This window comes from Syngnathus leptorhynchus, chromosome 3 (assembly GCF_054491065.1).
Source record: "Syngnathus leptorhynchus isolate UIUO chromosome 3, UIUO_Slep, whole genome shotgun sequence".
Lineage (NCBI taxonomy): Eukaryota > Metazoa > Chordata > Actinopteri > Syngnathiformes > Syngnathidae > Syngnathus > Syngnathus leptorhynchus.
In genome coordinates, this window is record NC_141197.1 from 8299252 (window position 1) to 8322311 (window position 23060).

Below are 23060 nucleotides of genomic sequence, written 5' to 3' on the forward strand. Positions count from 1 at the left end.
CAGTGGCACCCGCAATTGCATGTTGAAGCAATGGCCTCTGGAAACCTCGCTGTCCTATAGCGTGCATCTTGTGAGTCTGTTTTTCTCACGCATTTGACACTGGGAGTGTCAACAAGCTTGATAGCCAACACTTGGGTCAGCGAAATACATCCAAATGCACTATACCATGTGCACGCACGCACGGCTTCGCATTATAAGGAATCTGAAGGGAAGATGTAGGCCTAATTAAATGAGGGGATCTTCTATTTGGATGAACACATTTGAGCAAAGTAGCAACATCTACTTTCCACATGACTGTTTAACGCTACACAGCATTGACCCATGACACGAACAAGATACTCCCTACTTTGTTTTCATCAACCAAAAAGTGCAGAGATAATGATCAGGTGTGTAATTGTCACGTCAACTGACTGAGGCAAAGATCATTCAGTCAAAATATCCACTAGTCACCTTCCAGACCTGCAGGGGGCAGAGAAAAAACAGCCAGATCACAATTCACCAAATGTCCTGTCAGATGCCAGGGATGAACTTATTGCCTACAGACCAGCATGTGAGCTGGGGGAACAAATACGTCTGTTAATGAAAAGAAAAAAGCTTAAACAGAGAAAGCAAAGAAAAAACCCCAAAGCTACTTCTCAGTTCCTGGTCAGCAACTGGTAGGAAATTGACTTGGATGTTTGGTTTATGCTTAGTTTGATGAAATGTTTGGTGTGAGCTACAAGCTGTGTTTATCTGAATTTTGAGTGGCTCAATCAATTTGAAGTATTCGCAATGGCAAAGTGGATGTTTATGTTATGCATATGCTTATGGTGAAACACTCAGTTACTAAGTTCCTTATTTATTTTCACTTAGTTACCTATGCTTCCTATTTTCCTGGTATATTTATGAAATTACTGAACTTAGTTCAGTGTAAAATAATGCAATGTTTTCTTTGTTTAAGGTTATCAATCTAATCACCCTTTAATTAACCTTACAATAAACTGCAAAAAGACCAAGGAAAAGCGGAAGATCTGAGTCATTTTAAGGACCGAGGCCCTTTTTCAAATTGGGGCAAAGAACTGGGGAAAATCAGTACAACTTGACAGTGATGATTATATGAAACTCTCAACTACTGTATTACATAAATTTACATCGATGTTAGATAGCAGTAGGGTGGGAGTGCAAAATGACATGTTATCAGAAAAAGATAATTGAGCAAAAATTTACTTTGTTGTATAATTTCACACTTGATAAAAGTATTCCCCCCCCCAAAAGAAATAATAATTTGCTTATCCTGTTCAGGGTCGCAGGGGAGTGCCGAAGCCTATCCCAGACGGCAATGGGTGAAAGGCAGACAAGACCCAAAACTGGTCGTCAAAATATCGCAAAAATATTTGTCGTCGTTGGCACCTCTAGCACACATGCAAACTGTAGGTCTTCCCCTCTACCAGTGCTTTCTTTATGATTCATTTCTTTTGACACACAGTTTGTCGGCTCAACATGCTAATGGATGAATGAAATCACCAGCAAGGATCAGAAGATGTGCCAAGGCTGCCTTAGTCAAGCTGCCTTTTGCATTTAGTTTGTATAACTGACGGCGTGTGTTCTGAGTTCCTTTGACTGCATTTTGACTTAGTTCTTTTGACGACGATGAAGCTGGCGGTGACGCATAGTATTAAGCGTATCGTCTTCAAAGGTCAATATGAATTTGTCTTGCTTGTCCTCTGGGAGAAAATAAACTGGTGGGCCTCAACGGTCTCATTGCATTATGTAACTGATGCATTGTGTTGCGTTCTGTGACTGGTCTGCAACACATGATGTACGAAATTGTTGCTGGGCGGAGAAAGATCAGAAATGTTGAATTCAAACTGATGAAAATGTTTTTTTGTTGTTGTAAATATTTTCTTATTTTAAATTTGAAAAGTTGTCACAATGGTGACAAGAGACTGGGAAAGTTGAAGAGGTAAAAAAAAAGCACAAAAAAAACAAAAAACATTTTGAATATTCCACAGTTTAATTGAAAGGTGGTGAGCGTTATGATTGGTTATACTCAAAATGTTTGTCCACAAGTAAAGATGGGCTGAGGTTCACCACTTTGTAAAAAAAAAAAAGGTCAGACAGTTAAAAACAACACTCAACATACAATTGAAAGGAATTAAGGGATTTCATCATCTATCTATAATATCATCAACAAATTCAGAGAATCTGGATAAATCTCTGCACATAAGTGCTATGGCTAAAAATCACCATTGAATGCCTGTGACCTCCAATCAGTACTTTAGTATTAAAAAAAACTCAGGAACTCATCGGGAAACCATTGTCAGTTAACACAGTTTGTCGCTCTCTATACAAATGCAAGTGAAACCAGACCATGCAAAAGCGTATCAGCAACATGCACAAACGCTGCAGGCTTATCTGCGCCGGAGTTCATCTCAGATGCAGTGAAGCAAGGTCCACATTTCAAATTGTTTTTGAAAATTATGAATGGCGTGTCCCCTGGGCCTAAGAGGAAAAGGACAATCTGGATTGTTATCAGCCAAAGTTCAAAAGTCAGCATCTGTGACGGAATGGGGGTGTCTTTGTTGCCAACTTGCGTATCTGTAAAGGCATCCTTAATGCTGAAAGGCACGTACGGATTTGGGAGTAACATATATATATATATTCTGCACGTGTGACAAATGTGTGGCTTTGTAGTGAACGGATACCAGCAGTTCCGACCTTGATGTCTCTTCTTGTCTTGAAAATGAGCAAAATATAACCATGGCGGACTGTTGAGCATCTCAACATATCAAACGAGGATGGGAAAGGATTGCCCCTACCAAGCTTTAACGATTCGTGTCCTTATCGTAGTTCCCAGTGTCCCAACTTCATTGGAATTTGGCTTTGTATTTCATACAGCACACTACTGTTGAGTACAGTCTTCTCCCTTACGTTGAACCACAAAACGACTTTCTAGGAGTGCACATTATGGAAGGCCATTCAGTCAACGGTAACTTGGACTCCCACGAAGACGTGCAGTGTGTGCACACTGCGCCCGGGGGTGCTTTGCTACAGCGTGTTTGACATACATACACATCAACAACCACAGTCGGCTCATTATGATAATTCATTGGTCCTGAAATGAGAACGTGCTGCTCAGATCCTGCGGGTGAAGCTTAGCGTGCCTTCCTCAATGGTCTAAGCTGGAAAACAATATGAACTGACAACCAACAAGTCAAGTGATGTGCTGCTTTTTTTTTTTTTTTTTCTTGCGATGCTTTCAAATCTGCAGAATAGTGATTATATTGTATATGTTACACTTGACTTATTTGATATCTGTTGTTGCAGACCAATATTATGAATTCACACAAATATCCCACTTAGCCTGGAATTGGCTGGCAGCTTGTTCGGGGCACGCAACGCAAGCTGGAATAGGCTCCAGCTCAAATTAGACACGAGAGCGGATAAGCACAATGGGAAATGGTTGGATGCATTCTAGTTTTCTTCAAATACCAAACTAAACTCAAATATGTACAGAAGGTGGTAGATTTCACCTATTCAATTCAATTTGACCTATTTTATATTACTTATTTTATTTCTTGATTGTTAATTGTAACTTTTGGGTTGATTCGATGAGGGAAGACAAATGTGTTCTTTCCCTACAAGAATAGAAGGACGAATGTATGAGCAGATTGACAGACGAACGAATGACTAGATAAACCTCAAGGGTTCCGATCCGCCACCAAACAATAAATTCTACAAGGAGATAGCACAGTAATAAAAGATATCCATCTGATTCACTCAGCCAGGTCACTTCCATGTAGGTCACCGGGTGATTCATCGTACCGTCATCATTGCACGACGAAACGACATGAAGTAAAGCAGCGTGATGCTTCCATCTATCTCCGTCCCGCTGGGTCATTTTCATTCTGTTTGTGGCTTAGCACCCTGACTATTTGTACCCTGGACTATATGGCCATCCTATCTGCCTTGACAAGGAGGATCTTGCCAGACGCTCATTTGGAAATGGGTTAGGGGCGCGTCATCAATTGAGATGCATCTGAGGATGGAGCAGTCATCGCTAATGTGGATATAGCTTCAATCAGGCTGTAGACGGTTATCTATTTGCCCGAGCGGGCTCATTAATGCCAACCCAGTGACACTACTGAGGACCATTTGCAGTGCCAATTTGTTTCTCCGTTGTGCTGCATTGTCAGAGTTCTGCTGGGATCAAGCAGCTGAAATTTTACAGAACAGTAATATTTGTTGAGTGATTTGATCATACAGATTTAGAGCAAGTGGATGGTATAAAGCGAGAATATTCACACGGACGTCGCAAAATATACTGTGTAAAATCTCGCTTTGGGCGTCTTCACATGATACCGAATGTACGCACATTCCCAGTCGACTGGACCAATTTCCTCCCAGGGCAGATTTATCAGGTTGAGTGCCATGCAGTGATGTAACTGGGCGCTGACCTCATTAACTCCTAGTGGCAAGCGCCGCCAGCCTTCACACAAAGTCACAATGCTGCGTAGATTTTGTTGAATGAAGCAGTCAAAACAAAACAAAAAAAATGCAAATAAAATTGAATTAATTACATCACAATTATTGAATACCCAAGTTAGACAGAATATGATTACCGTTTTTTAAAACGAGACTTTCTGTTAAAGGTCTGTTTAGCATGTTCCTGCTCTCAACGGAAGGATTTCCCGCCTTGTAAAGTCGTTTTTATGCACATTCATTGTTCACTTTTCATGGATTCACCTATCTGCAGAATTTTTGAGGGAACTTATTGTTTGTTATGTTCTGAAAAACTCATGCTTTGGCGACGTCTTGGTTTTAAGGCTAATATTGTCAGGACTCAATAGTTGGTTTAAACATGGCAAAGTTGGTAAAACTGAGGATTCTTACTTAGGTAACTGATGCTGATCTTGTATCGTATACCAGATGGACATTTTTACTGCCTATGCTGCGTAAAGGCAGATAAGCATCCACTCGCTGCCACATATCTCAAACTCTGGTCGTTTTTAAACCCGCAATCTTCATAAAATGATGACTTTTTGTGGCCTATTGTGTGCACTCATAATTTGAGAAAGCCCTCCATTTAAAATCCATGGAGGTTTTGGGCCATCCTACCAAGTAAATGATTGTATTTTATTTCAATTCAAAATTTCTTCTTCTCCTGACCGTTTGACCGTTTGTTTATTTTTTTGTAGCCTCTATATTGATCAAATTAATCTTTGTCTCTCTGAAACAATGATAGATGGCATAACAGGCCATTTCTCATTCCAAAAAACAATTGGTATGATATTTGGCTTAACAGATGCACAGAGAATCCAACAGGGTCTATCAACAGACAAACCGATTGAGGCAGTGGAGTTTTGCTTATAACAGAATTCCCTTGACAACACAACAAAATCTGAGATTGCCACTCTTTAGTGCCTTTACATATAACAATATTTAGATTATATTATGCAATAAAATGTATAAAAGATGCATGAGTAAGGTTTGTAAAATGTAAAAAATACATTTGCACACAGTCTCACAGCGAAGCCGGGTTTGCTCTGGCCTGCCTGTCGTTCAAAATGATCGCTTTAGTTTTTGCCATGTTCAGTGGTGATTTCTTCTCTTTCAATACATAATATAGTACAATATCACTTTTGTTAGAATGGCATCTAAAAATCTGCATTACTACATAAAATGCGTTCATCTGGTTCTTTAAACAGGACCTTATTCTGGAATATTTCCACACTTCCTTTGTTGTTCGCATTGTTTCAGCCTTTGCAATCCACAGACTGCTGTCATAATGAAGTCACAGAAGGAAAACAAAATGAAATGCAAATTAGTGCTGCCTACTGGATTTAACTGGAACAATTCCAACACAAACCCTAGGCATGAACAGTCAGCCAACAGTTGTGGTTTTCAGTTCATCTTGAGAGTTTGGCTACTTAAATGGTGCGCTCTGATTTTCCCGTCAAAAGCAACATTATACCCAAATTTAAAATTTATTAGTTTAATTTCAAGTGGTTAATCTGAAATTAAGAATGACAAATTTGCTTTATGATAAACAACCGTTTTAAATTGAACCTGAAAGTGTGGGATTCCGCAGCCACTGAAAAGCGAGGCAGGCGGGGCCAACCCCTCATCCCACAATGCTTCAATTTACCCACATAGAATGTTGACTTAAATAAACACACTTTGACCATTCCTTTATAAACTCTCATTAATTGTTCATTTTAAAATCACAAACTAATTAGCTGACATTGTGTTCAAAACAAATTGGACCGTCCTCAGTCCACCTTAACCATAACGCATCCTATTGCATATAAAATCGCGGTGAAAAAAAGACAACCAATAAATGTTTGTATTTTTCCCCCCACAGATTAAAACACTGTGATTTCATCTGTATGAAAACAAATACAGCCATTTCTAGATTGTCTTTTTCAAATGTGACAAATATATTCATGACATTTTGTTTGGGGTTGTCATAAAGCCAATTTAAATATTTCAGTTTGGGACCCATTGAAATAACTGGCTTGTTTCACCTTAAGATATTCGTTGACTTACCGTTCAACATTTCATCTTGTACTCAATAAATTATTCACCTCACTTAAAACTAAAATATTAGACGTAATGATGGATTGCTTTGTTTATCCATTGTTTATTTTCCGGGGTATACAGACACATCAAGTTTGGTTGGGGGTGTACCCCACCCATAGTAAGCGAGGATATGGCCGCCCAAAACCAAAGTGAGGATAAGTGGAATAGAATATGGATGGATGGATGGATGGATGGATGGATGGACGGACGGATGGTGGATGATGGAAGATCTAAAAATGCAATTTTGACCTAGCACACAACCAAAAACTGTTTTTCTTTCTCAGACATCCCATATTTTTCCAAACTTCAGATACATATTCATCAAGACTTCAGAGTGGACTAAACTAATCTAGATGTCATTAAACATTGAGCTGCACTTTGGTCTCTCCCATAAGTTTTTCCCTCATTCATTGCACTTAATGGAGCATGTGGAGATTAGCTGTCAGCTCCCCGATGGTTATTTCATTTTTCACCACTCGTTTTAAATGTTTAAACAAAAGGGTAGCATTTTAAAATGTGTGACCGTACTCTAGTGCCAAATGGAGTTCTGAGATTTGTCAAATGACATGAATACATAGCGAATTAGCAATCAATTGTAAATGCTTTTCTTGTGTTCTCTGGAATAACTGAATTATATATCCTATGAATTATCATTTAAAAAAACACATTGAAATTTGCTATATTATCATTGTCTAAACTACAAATTATAATTGGGTCATTTGTGAGCAAATTAGACATGCAACACAAGAAGAGAATAGATAAAAAGTGCTGTTTTCATTTGTAAGGCAAATCCCCATGTTACAAAGAGTCTGTCAACACACATCTTTGGGATGTTTACGAGCAGGGTCTGTGGCAATTGTTATTTTAGGCACATCAGCTTGCTGTGTCGCACACATTATCCTCGAGCCAAAAAAAACAAAACAAACATTATACATAAGAATACCGGTCCAATGGGTTGCTCCAAGTATACACGAGTGCGCACTCTCTTCTTTCATTGTTCCCATGCTGTTACCATAGCAAGCAACAATTCATACTGCTTGTTTTTTTTTTTTTTTTTTTAAGTATGAAAAAGAATGACGATTGTTTCCTGTCCTTCAGCATCCTAAGACTCACAAAATCTGCTGCAACAAATACCAAAGGATAGAGTCTCCCTGTTGTGGTTTCCTTGGTGGATACTTGTGCTTTAATGATTGTGATTCCAGTCGTTTATCTATTTATGTATTGGAATTGTTATTTGAAGCAATCCATAAGCTACGTTTTTCTTTGTCAATTTGCACTGTGTCTCTGATTGTATTTAGGAAAGGAGTCCAGCCAGCATCGTGCCTGCTCTATTCATCAGTGGTTGTTCACAGCCGATGATACATTGGCAGCTGACACTTGTGGGCCACTTTCATGGGCCACAATGATAATCACTGAATACAATATTGCAGGAAGGTGTTTTGTTTTGTGTGTGTGTTTTTGAAATATAAAGCTGTGAGCCATCCTATTGACTAAAAAACCCCATCGGTCAGCTCTCTATTGTTTAGTCTGATCTTGACTTTCTATCGGATAGGCATGCTTCTCTCTGGAGGAAAAAGCAGGAGCAAGCATGAAAGCAGCAAAGAAAATGTGAATGTATCAGTAAATCAAGTTGATTCGACTTGAGATTTGTGATGACTATCTTCAGGCTGTGTTCTATTTGGAGCAAACCAGTAAGTTTGCAAATGTTTTTAGGTCACCAAATATACCATTTGTGTAGTTGAATTGAACAAGGCTAGCTCAACAGTTTAAAACCTTCATAAGTATTCTTGTCAGGGAAAGCCAAAGGGTTTTTTTTTATCGTTGTTTTGTTTGAAGAGGGTTTATCTGTGTGTGTGTGTGTGTGTGTGTGTGTGTGTGTGTGTGTGTGTGTGTGATGTTTTCATGGTAAGATGTGCACCATGCACCATGCCCCCCCCCCCAACACCACTCCCCAAAAAGCCAATTGCGCTTCAGATCTTATAATGATGATGCCTCAAGCCATGGAGGATGAACACATTCATTGAATTACTCCTCATATTGTAATGGATGGAACAATATTGGAGAGAGGAGTGGAGGGAAAGCAAAATATTAACTTCCAACACCAACTCGATGCCCATTAGTCTTTTCCCCATTGTCAAATTTGGTCTTTGCTAATTGTTGCTAATGTATGTTTTGCCATTTCTCCCAAATATGCAAAGTACATGAAATTCACACCCCACATTTCAATCTGATTACAACTCCATGTTATGAAGTGATGAGCTGTCCTGCACTGCACATCTCCCGATAACATTGTTATTATTGTGGCTACACTTTAAATAATTCCATAACAGCAGTTGTAATCTTTTTGAAAAATATGCATTAAATTCCACACAGCTCACTCTAAAAGTCATTAGACGCTTCAATGCATGCAACAGCGGAGACGGACGTTCCTGCCAGTGGAGCCGAGGAAGCATCCCGCCAATCTGTTTCTTTTAATAATCAATAGTTGTAAACAGAAGACAGCTGGAAACTGTCGTCTTAAGACTACTGCAGTGTGACTGCTTTTTTGGTGGGATTTGTGTTACTCTCCTGCACTTCTGTGCTTCTGGCCTTTGCTAAATCTAATTCATCACTACCCAAATAAACTGTCAGCGCACACCTCAGAGCCAGCAAACCCAGAATTGAAGACATTTTGGATGCAGACACTCCATGGTGAGAAGACTCTGGGGCTGGAAGAAAATCTTTTCGGTTGACATTTGTCTCGGGTGTATATTCATAACAAAAAGGAAGAAATGAGAGAATTTAGCTATGCCTGAATAATTGACAGCTAAGTTTGATAGTGATTTTAGTACACTTTATATATCGTGTCTACATCTGTTTTATGTCTCATCTAAAACAAGTTTAATTTCCACAAACCTCTCGTGATTTATTTTATTTTTAAGACAGCAAGCAAAGAATCCTATTTAAAATCATCCAATTAAACTCACCTCTTGTCCATAGCCTTAAAGTACTGCAACAAAGCCAGTCAAACTTTTTTGGGGAGAAGAATTCCTTTGAGGCTTGGAGTTGAAAGACGGCACGAGTAAGCAGTTTTTATTGGAACCGAACCGTGACGCCACCTACTTGCGGGACTGCTCCACAATGGTTGTGACCTGGATATGTAGAATTGACAGAAAGACAAAATATTTTATTTGAATGCTTGTGCGTCTGGAGTTTGGGCTTGAGCTGCAGAGAAAGCATTGTCGAAAGCATTCACTCGCAGACAAAATCTGATTGTGTCATTGGGAAACTCTATGGAGCATGTTAAATATTTACAGTCCAACCGCTGTGCACGGTGATATTTATGCAATAATAGTGGAAGTCAAAGGCAAAAAGGTATCCCTTTCCAGAGTCAACACAGAACTCAGGAGATGACACTGCACAGTAAAACGCCCTTTAAGTTACTCATTGTTTTGCCCTTGTGCACAGATTCATAAAAGATAATGTGAAATTTTATTGATCCCTGTGGGGAGGTTCTCTCACAGCAGTAGCAAAGAAATTGGTTTTGGTGGAGAAAAAATGAAAACAACAAATAAAAACAGAATACTAAGAGTGCAAATATAGTCATATGAAAAATGTCAAACATGTAGGCCAAACTTAATGTAGGGTTACATTCCACATGATAAAATGGAGCCGCACACGCATTTTTAATTACATTTGCAGCTTTTCATATCTTGGACATTAAAATAATACCTTATTGGTGCAAAACGCATCTCAGCCTATTCGGTGACACTTTTTCAAGTTTGATTTGGTCCACATGTCCAAATCAATTAGAGTATTTCATTCAGCCCAAACTTTATTATCATCATCACATAACCTCAACTGTGCAGACAACATTGTACCGTAACATTTAATTATTTATAATATCTGTATAGGCAAAGGTTAACCAGTTAGATATTTATCTAATAAAACAACTTTTTAAACTTTAATTCTGCCACCTCACGATAGCTGAGATATGCTACAGCACGTTCGAGTGAGATTGAATGGTTCAGAGAATTGATGGATGGATGAATATGAATATTTTATAAATATTACCACGTTGGTGCACCACACTAAGTTTCATATAATTCTAAAACAAAACCCATCACTAATGAATTTGAAAAAATACCAAAATACATCAGACTCTTATAACACTCTTATCATTGGCTCTTAACTGTTTTTTTAAATATTTGAATGTCTGAACTCTACGCAGTTGAGACCAGAATGTAGCTGAGGGTGGAAAAAAAAGGTTTGACTGCAACAAGAAGTCATTTTTGTCATTTGAGCTCTCAGTCACAAAGTCAGCACCCACTCTCCATTATTGCAAACGTTCGCCCGGCATCAACAATGCACCATAATGGCAAATGTCCTTTTTAATCAGTCCACTATCATATAGGAAGTGCAAAAAGCAGAAGGTCACTTTTTTTGTTTGGAAACACAGCATCTGGGGAAGCCAGAGGTCACAAGTCTTATGTAGCCAAGCATGTGGTGAAAAATAGCCACGGGCTTAGTTTCTAACATCACATATCATTAGAGCTTAATTAGTAAAGTGGGCTTCAGGGACAACGCTTTCCATCTGCCTCAGTTTGACATACCTCGTCCTTCACATTTCATCCAGAAGAAAATCCGGGTGTTGCACCACCACCTGAAGATATTTTATGCAACAAATATGCACAAGCAGGTCTTTTATTTATTTTTATTTTTGCAATGACAAGCAGAGCACCATCATTTGTTTGATGTTCTTGGTTTCCAGACAGGAAAAAAGATCAAGCATAATATAAGAATGAATCAACACCGAATCGTGCATCTTCATCTTCACTTCTGACACTTTCAAAAAGCGAAAACACGGCATTTCAATTAATCCACACCCAAATTTCATCTGTTTAATAGTTTCCTGCTACATCAAAGTTCACTTTCAACAAACTTCAGTGGAAATGTGCTGTGGCGGGCGCCCTCAATGCAACGAACGGTAAAGCAATCAACAAAGCGACTGTTCTTCCTTGTCCCGGTTTGCTCCTCTGCCGTGTTGTCGGCCGACCTGGCTTCTTCTGACCTGCCGATGCGCCTGCAGTTGATATCAAACCATCACTAATCCCAGATTAACACATACCTGCCTTCTGTCACTCCATGTACCTTAAGCGTATCCACTGACGATCGCAACAACTGATTGTTGTCTTGTGCCTTTATCACACTAAAACCTGAGGATTTAGTTCCATGCTCGTACTAAGTTGATCTTGTTTTTAATTTTGGCTCCAGGGTTACTGCTCACCCGCCTGCCTCTATGTGCTCACTTGAGCATTTTATTTAAACTCACTGACTGCAGGCCACGTAAAACGATGTGGCAGGCCAGCTCTGGCCCTCGAGCCATTAGTTTCACATTATAGCACATTTTCTGCTTACATTCATGTTATACAGCCTCCCGACTCAATCACACACGTGCACACGCACACAGTGCAAATGACATATATACAATGGATGCATGGATGGATCGTTTTTATTTTGATGTATAATTTATTTCGGTTTTGATCAAGTTTTGTAGGTGTTTTAAGCACCTGCTACCTACTTTTGCACCCCCATGTAAATGAAAATTTTGAACTTATATTGTGTAAGATTATCACGAGTGTCACCCAGAATTCCTTTTACGAGTTTTCTTCCGCTCGGACCTCATCCACATTTGGCGTGCCTTGATGGACATTTTGCTAGAAAAGAAAGGGATGTGATTGTGTATAGATTCCGCCCCCACTCCTCTCTAGACATTTATGTTGAGCACAGAGAAAAGATATGAAGGCATTGTTTCCTGTTCTTAAGATGAATAGAGACTCATGATAAGTTTTCCTTGTGTCCATCAAGAGTGAATCGAATGCATCACCTCTATCTTGTAATAACAACAGTGTAGAGTGTGGCTTTGAAGTATGTGTCGTGTTTAAGAAGTTGGTGAGTTCTTTTTGTCTTGCAAACTCGCTTTTTGACAGGAATGAAACATTTGGTGAGCGTATCTTGCCTCCACATCCAGAAAAGATCTTTAGGTAGGTTTGATAATTTATGTACGTAAATAAAGTTATCATTTCAAAACCGTATTTTGTTTACTTGAGTGGTCTTTCTCTAAAATTCAAATTTTGTTTGACTATTTTGAACATTAAAGTGGGGAAACGATGCAAAAAGACAAGAATTTGAGAGCGCAAATCGTTTTTCACAGCAATCTAAATACATTCTCCTTTCTCTTCAAGTTTAAGGAGCAAAGATGGCTGAAAGTTGGTAGTGAGCGTGCATTTCCTATTCTTATACAGACTATACATTTGTCAGCCTCCCAGTGCCCGCCCACCAGTCTTGTCAAAGGCTGCGGCCCCCGCTGTTCATGTTTGCCGCTTTACTGCAAAAAAAAAAAAAATCATTAGAGGGGGGGAGGCTGAAGGGAAATAAATGTCTTTTTCTGCCTCATCAGTAAGATTCAAACTGAGCGTGAGTTATGTAAGGGCTGCTAAATTTATCAATGCTCATTTTATGCAAAGCCGGAGCTCCTGGGCGCAGACTGTGTAATGTTCAGAGCGAGAGCAAGGCTGTTGTTTCCCTCCAAGCCTTTTCTTACTTAGTATTAATATACAGAAGCGAGACATTTTTTTTTTCTTTTTGCATCTTTTTCCTGTAGAAAAGGCAGATGTTTTCACTCAAGCATGCACAGACAATCAAACCGAAGATCAGTCAATTTAGAGATGCACTTACACAGGGGATTACAGTCAAGTGGGAGTGGCAAGTGATATGATGCATTTCTTCAGTCATTTTTTTTTTTTTGTGAATGAAGCCCAGTAAACTCAAGGGGCGATTTATTGAAAGAAATAACACAATCTCTGTACCCTACAAATTGGTCTCAGTGCACTTTGGACAAGCTCCACTCACCAAATCCATTCCTGAAAACATCACCTACTGCTCATGTTTATTCCTAACTCCTCATTTAAATCCTGAACCGTAACTTAATCCTGGTTCTGAACCGTAACTTAATCCTGGTTCTGTCATTTGTTATTTTCCCTCAGCTCTAAACCTTAAGATTTCATATTTATCACTTGTGAACAGATACATTTTTTACTCTACTGTTTGTTTCTGTTATACCGGTTCAGGGTCATCAGTCAAGCCTGCTTCCAAATTTCTGTCCAAATGACTTCAAACTTGTATCATTTATGGTTATATTAGGCACCTGGAAACATTACATAGTTTATCTTACTTTACAGAAGTTTTGTAGTAATTTAACAAGATCATTTAGCAACAGATCATACACCACATTATACATGGTACACTCAAGCACCCATGTATTCTTGACACAAATTAGATCCAGTAAAATAGCTGATCAAAAATGAAATTAACAAATCATTTAATGCTCAGGTTTTAATTAACATTACAGAGAGGGGGAATGCAATGGAGTACTCACAAAAAGAGTCCAAACTGCTACTACAAAGAAATTTGCTACCGAAATTGCATTTGCAAACAGTGCATCATGTCCGGATTGAAAATGAAGTCACGATGCAACTAACGCTACATTAATGCGATTATTGCAATTTGGTTGTATCTTTAAATTGTTTTATTTGACAATCAATCAATTATAGCTTCTTTACAAGGAAGGATGGTGCGGGGTTCACCACGTTATGAGCATGGCCATAAGCAAATAGTTCACCAGCTTAACAACATATCTCAACATAGATCTGCTAGCGATTTCGGGATTTCATGATCTGCGGTCTATAAAATCATGAAACAATTCAGATAAAAACAATTTTTTGGTTAGGTTTTTGTTTAATTTGGATCACCATGTTAGGCTTTTTTGTGACTGTATGATCTAATTGTCAACCATATGAAAATGTGCCCAGGTGGCATTCATGTGTTTGTAGACCATCGTACTTGTAAACAAGTTTTAAGAAGAAAACAAAAAAGCTCCAATCTTCATGAAACCAATTTTAAAAGTTCATACGCCAACTCTTGCTGCTGTCGACATTTGTTTTGTTTTTTTTCCTCTCTCTGAGCTTTACACTGAAATCTCACAAGACAAAACAAAATCCTCTTCCACACAATCATCCCAATTCAGCAGTGCTTCAGACACTGTGCGTCTTTCTTTAGCTCCCTCAGCTGATCTGTGCGTTTCATGTAGATGTGATCGTAACGCATCATTACACATTTGCACCACAACCAGTGTTCCCATGTCCAAAATGGAGGAGGAGAGCTGCGGCGTGCCGAGCTTCTGGATCCCGATCAAGCCTCTTTGCAAGGGATGTGTTTTTGCCACAGCTCACACTGCCTGTTACCATGACAACAAACAGAGATTGCCCTTCTATACAATTTACCCATGTGCTGTTCAACACCAAATCCATTCTCTTCCCTCCTCACTGTGTCAAGAGACTACACGTCTCTGCGTTCTCTGCATCCTCGAGAGTCGGTGGAATACGCTCCAATTGATCTGCTGCAGACGAGTTGAGGAAGATGAATCACATGACTAATTTAGATGTCACTACGATCACCGCCTTCTCTCGACTCGCCTTCAAGTGCTTTCCATTTATGAAGGAGCTGAAGAATGAACTGATGTGCTTTTCATACACGCGTCAACACCAAGGAACATATTCACCGTTTGGGGCTCGAACACATAGCCTGGCCCACAGTGTGAAACAGAATGAGGTGGAAAGGACACAGTCACCTGTCTGTGTCCAGCACATGTTTGCAAAAATGCATTTTTTTTTTTTTAACCACAAACCAAAATAGGTTGTTCTCCTCCACTTTACTGTAGATCCAAAGGTGCTGATGGACAGCCTTACACGCAATGGGAGGCCATCAAAGACCTGCTCTGTACACACACCAAGGTAGACCTAGACCTGTTTTTGGACATCTCCACCTTTGACCTTTATCCATGCTTTCAAATGTCAGAGCTGGATGAGAATCTGTCACAGTGTCTATTCTGGGTTGACTGAGCACAGTATATGGCTTTATGGAATGAGCAGCAGAGCTAAATAAAAATTTGAGAAATCTTCTTTGGTATTGCCAAACAGCTTCTTTTTATGTTGCCATTGACTCGTGTGTCGAGCTTCTGGTACTAAAGTTCTGTGTAATAAAGGATGGCAGAGCCAGGCCACAAAATGGCTGTTTTAAAAAGACAAGACTCCAAAGTATGATTTGCGTGTAAGTAAGAAAGTACCATGGGCTGATTTAATTGCCATTTGTAGACAAGGTTTGCAGGATGATATGGCAATCTGGAAAGCCAAAGTCCAGACCCAGAGGTTCTTTTGCACTGGTTTTGGAACTGTGTGAGCTGAAACCTGAAAATGTGGAGGACTATGCCAAATTTTCCCTACGACAGTTAAATTGTAGAGGGGACACAAGGAATGCTCTGCTGATTGCCAAGTCGATAGAGCCAAATCTTTTTGTGGATGTGGCAGTGGTTTTGAGTGGCATTTCCATCATTGGAAAAAATGAGGCTTGTCTTGGTTGGAGGCAATTTTATTGCACGAGAGATATTGAGATGAGATTCTGCAACCAGAAGCCATCTGTATCTCCAGTTTGGGACCAAACTCTGTCCTCCAAAATCACAATGTTGTTTACTATTGGCAGAGAGGATTTTCCTCATTGCTCTGCTGCTCATTTTACAAATGTCTATTCCACATAATGATGCCCCATTTGTGAGAAATGCGCATTTGTGGGAAGGGTAGCATAATACAATACAATATAATACATCTTTATTCATACAGCATTTGATTGGCTCAGTCGGTGTGAAATACTTTTACCAGTACGAAGCACGGTATCTGATCACAGACACCCGCCAAATATCTTTTGCACACTTTTTTTCTTTGTGTGCAGAAAGTTTTGAAAGCTAACAAGAATGTTAAGCCTAAAAACGTGTTCCAAGCGCTACTGGGCTTTGAGATAAATCCACTAGAAATGGGTAGTTGTTTGATGTAATGTTGCTTTGATTGCTGATCCCTCTACTCTTCCTTGTGTCTGTCTCCCTTGCAGCTCAAAATTGATTGAACAGTCATGTGTGTCAAGATGCTTTTATTGAGTGCCCGTTGCTGTAACCGTCAGTAATTTATGGGCTCGAAGAAAGCTAGGCTAAAATGCATGTTGACACTTTAATCTGACCTTGTTTGAGTATTTAACATCCAGACTGCAGTATTTGATTGGAAGCCAAATTCCTCCGGCGTGTTTACTTAAATCGACTAAACATCAAAGTGTTACTTCAATGATGACTGAGCAAAGCTGCACAATTGTAAGAAATATCAACATTTTAACTCAAAATGGGCATTTTTAACATCATTTCTGGTAAATAAAAAAATAAATGACTAAACAAATAAATAAAAAATGACTAAATAAATAAATAAATAAATACATGACGAAATAAATAACTAAATGACGAAATAAATAAATAAATAAATAAATAAATAAATAAATAAATAAATAAATGTCCATCCATCCATCCAGCTTCATGAAAGGCTGCAGTAAGGACCCTTGCATATTTAATGCTGCTTGTTCTCCTCAGTGTTATGGACGAGCTGGAGCAAGCGGCAGCGTACACCCTGCATTGGTCACTTGCCAATCACAGGGCACATTCAAACCATGCATGCATGCTCACATCACACTTATGCACAGTTCAACACTATTCAACAATTAGGCTAGCATCCGTGTTGAACATCCAGTCCAGATTTGAACCCAGATTAGACCCACAAATTTAGTAACTGTGACACAGTCACAGCATAACCACGACTTCATACACATAAAAAAAATAATACTTTTTTCCTTTGCGCACTTGCACTCTTCCATCGCTCGATCGCTGTTCTCGACCTCTCCTGCTGTTACTCCTGCTATCAGGAAATCTTCTTTCACCAAATTCATAAATCTCTTTATAGTCTGCCTCTTTGCCTTCAACCCGGCAGCTCCATTTCCAATATCTTTGTCGCGATATATCCGGTACCCCTCCTCTGCTCATGTTCCAACCATCTCAGGAAAATTAAAAATCTAGTGGAGCTGACGGGGCACTGTCACACCCTGCCCACAGATACAAGTAACCTGTAATCCGTCTTTCTCATGTAGTGAATGGATTGAATTGTTCGCAATTTACTCTGTATGGAGTCTCAAACAACCAACATTAGAGCCATAATAGGAGGTGATAACTGTTATTCAGAAGTCATCTAGGCAGGGTCACTGATTGTCCTGTCAGTTGACTGAGTGTGAACAGTCGATCAGTCCAAGACCATTCAAGCTAAATGTTTCCCTGGAGGAGGTCACGGGGTGCATTCATAAATCAGATGGCCAACTGCCATTTCTCTGGATGTAAAAGAAAGGTTTACTGTCTGTGGAACATTGAACACAATTGTTCTGCTTCTCTCCAGCGTCAGGCATCAGAGGCATTGTCTGAGGAGGTGAGCAGGTTTACCTTTTAGGATTTGGCTGATTGGGTTTCAGCGGCTGGCATTGTGCTGTATTGCAGCATTGAGTTTCCATGAAGGAAAATGGTGGAGACCAAGTTCACTGGCATGGCTCCATCCATGTGACTAGATATTGTTCCATGTCAGGTGTCATTTTACACCTGTGAGTGAGTACTCCTTTTCTGGAAGGCCAAAGCATGCGCTGACTGGAGTAACTGGAGATGACTGCACACCAACTTGTTTTCTCTTTTTTAATATTCATTCTCAACCTCAGACTGATAGCCGACATGTTTTTCATGGTGAACCCTGAATGTATTTTAAATTTGAATTGTAATGATCACATGTACAGCTTGAAAATGTGCTATACAATGAATTTGATATGTTCCCTCCTCATTCATGTTTGCATTCAGGTGAACAGGGTCACTCTAATACTAATAATTATTGATAAATGCTCACGAGGACACTGTTGGATAATTGCAAAAGGAAACTAAATGGTCTACTAAATAAAACCAAAGATGTGGGAACGCTGTCACAATTGTGCATGATGGGAGGTTTAGCTTCCATCATATCCATACCACCACAAGCACTTTAATTTGAACCCAATGAAAAATGAATAATTTTAGAAATGACATTTTGATGTCTTTCCCATGGCCTGTGAGTGAAGGTAAAAAGGTTACACCCTCACGGGATAGCTCCATGATGTCTGTCAACTGGCCTGATGGATGAACTGGTGTTTGTCCAAGAGTCAAGTAATTGCACCATCCAACACCCATTTAAAATATTTAAATGGTGTTCAGCATGTACACTCAGGACTCGGGTTTCAGAAACAAGCACTGTAAAAGGCTACGGTCGAAGAAAACGTTCGGTCGCTGACTTTTTCCCGCCTCCCCATCACGCAGGGCTCGAACTGATGCCTCCATCATCACCGGTTGGAGAGCGCAGAACTCTGACCTTTGATCTAAAAGCCTGGTCTGACAGTTGAGTAGAACACAATCCATCAATCAAAATTTTAATCCGAAAATTTTGTCCATATAAACGTCCATTGACACAGGCGTTCATAAACTTGACTCAACAATTCAGTCAACGAAGACTAAATTGATTCATAAATTATGATTTGACTAATTAACCTCCTTTTTAACTCAGGATAAGTGTTACAATTCATGGTATTTTCTGACCGTCTTCCCTAAGTGCCTCTCTCAGATTAGTAGCACTTGTCGCTTACTTGACCCACCAATTGGTGCCAAAGAAAGAGGCCCAGTCATCAACTGGATCCCAGGAACGTCGCCAGCTCTACTGATCATCACCATTGTGTTTATAAGGGATTCTTGCTTTTTGAGCTGGCTGGCTGTGATTTCAGGTGAACAGTCTGTCCTTCTAGGCTACATATTGAACCGCTGTCCATTGTATTTGCCTGCAGACTCGATAAGAATGTTTGAGTTGTCTTTGTGTAGCACGGGCAGACTGCCCGGATTTGTGATCTGTAGACCGCAGTGAGAGAAGCACTTTTCACATGTACACGGTAATTTTAAAGCCAAGTTGCTATTAACTTGCTGCCCACTATCACTATCATTGTGTGTGTGCTGTTGTTTTTCTCCTAATGAATGCCCCCCCCCATTGGATGTGCTCTGGTACCAAAACTTCCAGCACCCCTAAACGTCTGGTGCTAGAACTACCCCTGATTCACCAGTTGACCAAAAAAAACAATGGACACAAAATGTTTTAAGAATTTTTATTGAATATATTATTTTCTTGATTCAACATTGCACATAGTCCATTTTCAATCACATCTCATATTGCTGCCTATAAAATGTTGTGAATGTAGAAAATGCAGAAGTCAGGAAGGTTTTAATAAGAACAAAAAAAGGATCATTAAAGACTCCAAAGATACAACGCAAACAGGTGTGTGATAGAGAAGAAGAAGAACTCAAACATACTTTGTTTAAGGATGCATTGTTTTTAAAACAAAGCTTCATGCAGGTTAAAAGCAAGGCTGGCCAAAACTCACATGGATATTTCTTACACCTCAACTGTAGAAATCTTATACATGTTTATTAATAGTCAGTCATTCCTTCGTGGAAAATGACAATGGAATGGGCCTTTTGAAGCGCTTACGCTATAGCAGCTACAGCTATAGAAAACACTGCGACTGCAAAGTACGGAAACTTTGCAGCATGCATGCAAAGAGCATCTTTGCTGACTGCGTTTGCAGATGATTCGACAATGACTGATGGAGATAAACCCAAGTCCTCAAAATTGACCTTAGCTGTCCACACTGTACCAACTTGCACGTGAAAGCAAGAATAGAAGTCTGTGCAACCTGTCAAATATTTCTGAACTCAACTAAATCTTCATGTTTGTATTTTGGACACATCTTTCATCTGCTGATTCATGACAAAATACGCCACGGCCAACAAAAACTATTCTATCTCCCGTCCCGTGTCTTTAATTTCACCTTACCAATCGACTCGAATGTGTCACTGCTTGCTGAGTGATGGCTGGTGCCAAGCGTGCTCGCACACAGCAGCAGTGAGCGACGCCTGCGTTGCTTTGCTCAGGGGCACTCTGACAGCCTTGCATTCATTTGCTCCTCTCCGCCATCTAACACAGGACGCTGCATGAATGAACATAATCACTCTGACAATCTGCCGTGCCACTGCATGTGTGGTTTTTTTTTCCCCCCAACCACCACACTATGTTAACAATATAAAGTGTGGTGGTACATCACAGTATCCACAATATTCCTTTTTGCAATTAACTTCATATGCTAAGACCTTTCAACCAATGTGTGTTTTGCTGTGTATGATTTTCCTGATTCAATTATACATCCAGTCAGTCCAGCCATCAGCAGCCAGCTACAATCATCAGATTGTGTCCGATCTTCCTTCCACTTAGTATTGATGGTCTTCTATGGGATCGATGTATCGAGTGATTAGATTGATTTGATCCTCTGTTTGGTCTCACCGAAATAGAGATCCACATTTTTATGTTTGTTAATTGATTATGCTAGGAGACATCTTGCAATGCTGCATTTGAGACTAGGAGATTAGAAATCTGGATTTCACAAATGCGTTTTGCATCATTGAATTTTATCGCCTGTCTGTTGGCATTTCTGTATGCTAGTGAAGAGTACTTCAAGACCGATTTAGGTGGCCCTCAATAAATTAGAATATTAAGAAAAGTTCATTTATTTCAGTTGCTCAATTTCAAAAGGAAAAATGATGTATTATACCAATCAATACTTTTCTGAAAGTTAAATGTCTGATTAATAATTAAAAAAAAAAAAATCAGGGAATTCTTTTTTTGAATGATGATTTTTGGGTTCCCGTAGCTATACGTTATGTTGACTTTTTGAATCAAACAACTGAAATAATATTTTTCCACAACATTCAATTTTAGAGCGATGCACTCATTCAGGGAAGTACACAAACAAAGGGTCACTGCATAGCTACAGTGAATGTTGGTAAAACATCAAATGGTCTCGTAAATGTTTGGTCAGATGGATTCATACACAGCATGAACACGCCAGCAGTATTGTGTGATTGCACCTTACAGGTCTTGCCAGCAGGTCCACTGTATGGTAATTGGAGAAGTCATGTCTCAGAATAACTGTAAACTATGTGTGATGAGCGTGGCCTCATTGCCCTCCTGTGGCTATGACACCTCTGTCCTCTGTGCACATAGCCTCCGTGTGTTTTCTTGCTGGAGGCTGGCCTCATTAGAATTTCACGTTTCTCCTCTCACCTTGTTGCGATTGTTGTCTGATGGCCCCACCGGCGTTAGTGTTAACGTGGAAGCCGGCGGCTAGCGTGGTCCCGTGTGAGGTAGTCAGTCATTCATCTGTAGGGCTTGCTAAAAATTCTCCATTATTTCAATTACAAATTAGTATCATAATGAGGAGTTTGAATTCACCAGATGCGATAAATGCAAAACGAGAAGACAAGCCTCTGAAAACAATGTTGAATGGTGATTCAGTGCAGGTAGGATTTTTTCTTTTTATTTACTGTGTCGGCCATATACTAGTAAAAGTACAATACGTATTTACTATTACAGTATACAAAACCACAGAAACAATTGTTTATCTGATCTATTTTCTGAAACGCTGACCCCCACCCTAAGAACAGTCAGATTTTCTAATCACCCCCCCACCACACTGTTGTCTTTTTGATTTCTGATCAATGAAACATTAATTGTATAATAAATATATGATCTGAGTGACACAGCCACTTGTTGCTAGGCAAAATTTGCAGGACGTTTGAACTTAAACAGGTCACTTTCTCGCCCCCCCAACCCTTGCACAACACACTCCACAAATGCTATATTATATACTTTACTATAATATCCCTGAAAAATATGACTTTTGATATTTGGTTGAATATTCTACTGCTCAAGAGAATGATGTGACAGTTTAGAAGATGGATATTAATTGTTACAATATTTCTGTAATGTATTGAAACTTTATATATTCATACATGACAAAATCCAAGTAGTTATTGATCCTCATATGGAAAATATGACTTGACCTTGTTGTGTTTAGCATATCAACGGGGGGTCATTGTGATATTGCAGTGTTATCATTCACATCAGCAGTGTGTGGAAGAAGTGTTGCTCGGCTCAATTTGCAATATTCTGTAAGCATAATCTTTCAAACCTCCATACTTAGCACAAACTGAACATTTTTCTGTCATTATTCTTTCACTCTTTTTTTAAAAAAAAGTATGAATGACCACTTACATAATGTGTTATAATGGCAGGTTAGAAACCTTTTCCAATTAGTAGCGTGTGCTATTCAATCACCTCGAAAATCATGATTAGTGTCTGCTGTGCTGACAAAAGCAGATTTAAGGGACTGTGTCACGGCTAGTTGACATAACCGCAGCCTCAAACCACCTTCATTATTTTAATTAATAGCCCACTTGAGGAAGTGGGTCAGTATGGTTCACTTAAACGGATTCCTTTCCTTGTCTTTTGTTGCTGTTTGATGGGCAGTGACTGGAGGTGTTGACTTTAACACCATCAAAACTCGCTCTTATTTGTCAGAAAGACACAATCAAGCATGTACACGTTAGTAGGAAACAAATATTTCTTATCGGTAAAACACTTTCCAACCAGGAA

At 39.4% G+C, this 23060-nt stretch overlaps 1 protein-coding gene across 1 annotated transcript in view; it reads left to right on the top strand.

Moving 5' to 3' along the window:
* The first annotated feature begins 487 nt into the window (after positions 1-487).
* Positions 488-23060, top strand: part of fshb (follicle stimulating hormone subunit beta) — a 65259-nt gene continuing 42686 nt past the window's right edge. Inside the window, exon 1 of the mRNA XM_085907110.1 lies at positions 488-656. The gene's annotated coding sequence lies outside the window, so the exon portion shown is untranslated. The remainder of the gene's footprint in view (positions 657-23060) is intronic.